General features: G+C 37.9%; 1 pseudogene; it reads left to right on the top strand.

The window, feature by feature from the left end:
* Positions 1-214: 214 nt before the first annotated feature.
* Positions 215-561, top strand: LOC103892084 (large ribosomal subunit protein bL21m-like; annotated as a pseudogene).
* Positions 562-6,019: the final 5,458 nt, after the last annotated feature.

Below are 6,019 nucleotides of genomic sequence, written 5' to 3' on the forward strand. Positions count from 1 at the left end.
GAGGCTTGGAGACTATAAGTAACATTCCTAAAGTTTCACAGCTAAAGAGGTCTAAGTCTAACTGAATCCCAAACAAGTACAGCACGTGCTCGCTAGTTGCTCATGAGTATAATTTTACACTAGCCTATTACACATCCTTGGCCGTGGCTGTAACCAAGATGTCAATGGTTCTCTGACTTTACAGAGTAAAGTAAGTAAGTAACTTTACATCGCCATGGGGAAAGATGGCAGGCTTTTTCCCATGGTGCATTTTGCCAGTCACCAGTGGAAGGTGACCTCTGAAGGTCACCTTAATTGGAAATGAACTAGACATGTGGAGAGAGAATTCTACTGAAGAAGGTCCTACTGGTTGGGGCAGACAACTTCATACTGCTTGGCAAACCACTCCTCAGAAAGGATCTTGTTTGAGTAGAAGCCATAGCCATTGAAAAGACAGAATCATGGCCAAGAGTCATTATGAGATTTAGGAGAAGGAAAAGCTTCAAGAAGAAATAATTCATTGTGACCCCTCAGACTGTCCTCTGGATAAACAGCATTGAGGTTGCTCCGTGTTTGTTGTAATCACTGAGTTAATATTTGCAGAAGTATAAAAATAAACTCTTGCTTTCCAAGGAAAAAAAGAATCTTGGGTATGGCCACCCCCAATAATGTGTAATGGGCTAGTGTAAAATTATACTAATGAGCAACTAGTGAGCACATGCTGTACTTAACAGCTCTTGTTCAGGATTCAGTTAGACTTAGATCTCTTTAGCTGCAAAACTTTAGGAATGTTATTTATAGTTTCCAAGCCTCATTGATAAGATTGTTGTGAAGATTAAATAGAATGCATATAAAATGCAGCTCAGTTGGTGATGGCACTTTCACCTTTGATCCTTCATCACCATCTGCCCAAAAGAAGCCCTGTCATGGAGCAGCCAGATTCTCATTTTAAGTAAACAGAAAAGGATAAGACACTTCTGGCCTTGTATTTTCTCCCAGAGCACTCAGAAGCTGATTACATTACAGACAAATCAAGATTTCTCAACCCTCTCCAATTCTTTCAATCAATTATCCATTTAGTGTAACTATGAGATAATGTCTAACACATAAAATTATCATGAAAAATGTGAAAGCTAATAAACTAAAAAAAAAAAAATTCTTTTTAGTAGCAAGGATTTTGTATGGGGAAGCCTGGCTTTGTGGGAAATGATTTGATAAACTTATACTGGAAACTGAGCCTCAGGGAATGGATTCCACTCCAGTCAAATCTTCGAAGGAAGAGAGGAAGCTACTCTGGATAATAAGAGTGAAGAATCAGAAGTTCCTGGAAGGAAATCCTGGAAAGGAAAAGAAATTGGTATTGTGTAGAGGAAAGAGAAAAATATCCCCTCTGCATGATGGCACAGCTGAGGCAGAACTTTGGAAAAAGAAAATCTCTAGAATACTGACAATCATTCTTCCCTGAAAAACACTCTGACACCTTCAGAAAGTATTCTGAATTGCTGAGTATTAATGCCTTTGTGTGAGTATGTTATTTTGAGGAGTTAAGCTCTATGTCTTGATAAGAAAGTATCAAAAATAGACCTCACGCATCAACCCACGAGTCAGAGGTCACAAAGGAGACTGACAAATGGGTCATGATGAGAACTACGACCACTGTGTCCACATAGCTTAACTAGCAGAACTGAAGCTGAATGCCCCCTTGGACAAGGCGACTTAAATAAACCAGTAAATAATTTCACTGCTTGCTTCAGAAAAGTATTGAAAATCAATTTATCTGAACAAATCGTTTGCTTAACTGGAAAAACAACTTCCTTCTCAGGACAGTAGATTGTTCCCCTGAGTAAACAATTATCAAATGACTACTTATATGTCAAGAATTGCTTCAAGAACCTTGCCTTACATTTCCACTAGACCTAAATCAACATACCACAGATTCCCCAATTTCAGTCTCCCTTTACTAAAAGACTCTTCTCAAACCACTTAATCCCATAGCTGCAAGCCCTATAAATATCCTCCTGACCTCCTCTGAACCTCTAGGTTCTGAGACCTAGTAAGACTTTGTCAAGGTTTCTTTCCCTTACTACAGTAGGCTTAATACACAGCTTTGATTGATCAACAGGTGCTTTTTTTTTTAGGCAAGTCAACAGAGCCTAGTGCTGAGCCTGGCACAGACCACATACTATGATATTAACAATATAATAACAAATAAAGGGCCTAGCAGAGCCTAGCATAGTACCAACTACTCAATAAATGAGGCAGCATAAAGCTACTTGCATAACAGTGGCAAGAAAGATGATAATATCAGTAAAATATCAGGTGACAAATAACAGGCCACAAGATATCCTGAGCTCAACTTGAACTTTTCCAGCCCAAATGTGATATCAACATCTCTTCAAGGAGACCTTGGTTTCTTTAGCATAGAAATCCAAATCTAAGTATAAGAGTACACACGAATTGTTTTTACCTTAATAGTTAGGACAGAACAGAATGATCTCAAATAAGTGACCCTTGTACTGAAAGCAGAATAAGTACCTACCTTTTTTTAAGTCAATTCCATGTTGATATTTCCAATATAACAAGGTTTCTTTTCTCCTTTCTCACAAATTAGTTCATAATCCATTTTTTTTCTAGTTTTGATGTCCCACAATTACTTATTGTCATTTCAAACAAAAATGAAAAATCACAGTATTATCCTTCCTGGAATTGGCTGCCAAGTCAGCTTCCATTCAGACAGTTCATCTTGTTGGCATCGGTCACAATCTTCCTCCAAAGGAACATGAAAGAATGCACAAGTGTAAGTCTCCTAGTGTTCTAGCATCCCAAAAGGAGTCCCATACAATTAGTAAACAACAGCAATGCAAGGAATCAAAAATAATAAGTCTTTGGTATTTGAACTAAATTTTTTCACTAGTTTTTCATTTTTATAGTATTAATGCCATGAGTTTTGTCCAGGATTTTTTTTGCATATATGCATCCAATTGTTCCAGCAACATTTGTTGAACAATTTATGCTCTCTCCATTGAATTACCTTTACTCTGTCGAAACTCAGTGGACTATATTTGTGTGAGCCCATTTCTGGGCTCTCTGTTCAGTTCTATTGATTTATATGGCTATTCTTTCACCAGTACCATTTTGTACTAATTACTGTGCCTTATGGTAGGTTTTCAAGTTAAATCGTATGAGTCCTCCAAATTTGTTCTTCTTCAGTAAAGGGTTAGCTATTCTATGTTTTTTCCCTTTCCACATAAATTTCAAAATTTGTTGGTATCTACAAAATGCTTGCTGGGATTTTGTTGAATCTATAGATTAAGCTAATAAGAAATAACATCTTAATGATATGGAGTCTTCCAATCCATGAACATGGAATGTTTTCCATTTACCTAGATCTTCTTTGATGTTTTCAATCAGTGCATTGTAGTTTACCACATAGAGGTCATGTACATATTTTGTTAGATTTATACCTATTCCATGTTTTGGGTGCTATTGTAAATGACGTTTTTAACTTCAAATTTTAATTGTTCAGTGCTGGTATATTGGAAAGCAATTAACTTTTGTGTATTCGCCTTGTATCCTGTCACCTTGCAACACTCACTTATTAGTTCCAAGAACTTTTTGTCAGTTCCTTGAGATTTCCTGCATAGACAATTATGTCACTATGAACAGTTTAATTTCTTCTTTTTCAATCTGTATACCTTGTGTTTTCTTCTACAAATGTGTTAGGTTAAATGGAAAAGAATTAAGGTTGAAGATGAAATTAAGGTTGGTAATCACCTGGCCTCCAGGTGAGGAGATTATCCTGGATTATCTGGGTAAGCCAATATGAAAGCAAAGGTTCTTATAAATGGGTAATATAGGCAGAGAGAGAGAACTAGAGAGATGACAGCATGAAAAGGACTCAGCTGACAAGAAGGAAGCAGACTGTGAGCCAAGTAGTGCAGGCAGCCTCTAGAAATTAAAAAAGATAAGGAAACAGATTCTCTTCTCAGAGCCTCCAGAAGGAACACAGAGCTTCCCTATACCTTAATTTTAGTCACTGAGACTGATTTTGGACTTATGACATCCAGAACTGGAAAATAAAAAATTTGTGTTGTTTTAAGCCACCAAGTTTGTGGTAATTTGTTACAACAGCAATGGGAAACTAAGATACACACCTTCCGAAAAAAAGCCTGTTGTAATTTTTTGTTCTTCTACAGGTAAAGTGGTGTTTTTTTCCTTTGGCTCTTTCAAGATTTTCTCTTTGTTTTTCTGCCATTTGAATATGATATTCTGTCTTAGACCATTTTGTGCTGCTATTACAGAACACCTGAGACTGAGTAATCTATAATGAGCAGACATTAATTTGTCTCACAGTTCTGGAGGCTGGGAAACCTAAGGCCAAGGGGCTGCACCTGGTGAAGACCTTCTTGCTGCATCACAACCCAGCAACAGGCATCACATGGATGAGAGAGAGCAATAGAGCTTGAGAGAAAAAGGTTCAGAGGAGGAGGAGGAGAAGGAGGCTGAATTTATTCTAAAAGGTAACAGCTTTTTTATTCTAAAAAGGCACAGCCCTTATGACCTAATCACCTCTTAAAGGTCGCTGTCTTAACACTATTGTGTTGGGGATTAAGTTTAGAATACCTGAACTTCTTACAAACCATAGCATATTCTTAGGGGTAGTTTTATGGCAATTCGTTCTGCCCAGTATTCTTTGAGGATCTATTGTTTTGCTACATATTTTGAAATCGCCCCAAAAAAAAGGAAAAAAGAAAAAAGATATTGTCCTTTCCCCAGTTCTTAGATGTTCTTTTTGTGTGTGTTTTGTTCTATTCTGTTTGTTTGCTTGTTCTTCATTTTCTCTCTGCATTTTAGTTTGGGAAGTTTCTATTTACCTATCTTCAAGCTCACTGATTCTCTTCAAGCTCACTGATATGTTGTGTTTACTGGAGCCTATCGAAGACAGTCTTCATTTCTGTCATAGTATTTTTTATTTATAGTATTTCCATTTGATTCTTTTCTTAGAATTTCCATCTCTCTACTGACATTACCCATCTGTTCTTGCATGTTGTCTACTTTCTCCCTTAACATATTAATTTTAGTTGTTTTAAATTTCTTACCTGGTAATCCCAAACTCTATGTCATATCCGAGTCTGGTTTTGATGTTTGCTTTATCACTTCAGGCTGTGTTTTCTCTCACCTTTCCGTGTGCCAGAAGCTTCAAGTTCTCTGGCATTCTTGCCTTTGTCTCCCATCTTTACCTTGTGCTTCCATAACTACTCCTACTTAGACAGAGTCTGTGCCTTGCAGCTCTTTCCCCTGTGATCCACTGCTATTACTGGAGCCGTGTGATATGTAGTAAAGTATGGGGAAAGGGAAGTGTTTTATAACCTTTAAATCTCAGCATTTTAGTGGGCCTGTGTCTCAGAACTGTGATCTTCACAAGTGTTTCTTCTTGTATAGCTTTAGATGAAACAGGACAACTAGAAGGGGCTCAAATTAGAGAAACATCCTTCCCCCACAGCCCTCTCACGGGAGTCTGGTAAAGCCTTTCCCCTGGAGAGCAGACCTTTGTTTCTGGACATACTTCAGAAGGATTACTCATCCCCTCTCCCTGCCAGAGCCACAGGGGTATCTTTCTCAGAACTTCACCATGAGAACTTGGTGGGATTCCTGTAGGTATGCTCACGAAAACATGGAGGACCCATCATATTTCGGCCCCCAGGTGTTTCTCACTCTCATGCTAGTCCACGCTCAGCCTCCAGCAAGTCATCAAAATTGCCATTTAAGTGTTTTAGCAAGTTAATTACACCAGTGGATTCAGGTCCAAGTAAGCAGATCTTGGCTGTGAATTTCTGGATTTGCCTACTCTCCAGATTTTATTGTGGCAGTTTGTCCTGCAAATTCTGTTCTATAATGGAACTAAAACAGAATCACTGATTTTGTTTGTCCAGCTTTTCCTTGTTTTAAGGGCTGGAGTAACAACTTCCATGTTCTGTATATGTTGGAGCTAAAATTGGAAGTCTGTCGTGATGGTTTTTTTTTTTTTTCTTTTTTTTCT

This window comes from Pongo abelii, chromosome 10 (genome assembly GCF_028885655.2).
Source record: "Pongo abelii isolate AG06213 chromosome 10, NHGRI_mPonAbe1-v2.0_pri, whole genome shotgun sequence".
Classification (NCBI taxonomy): Eukaryota; Metazoa; Chordata; class Mammalia; order Primates; family Hominidae; genus Pongo; species Pongo abelii.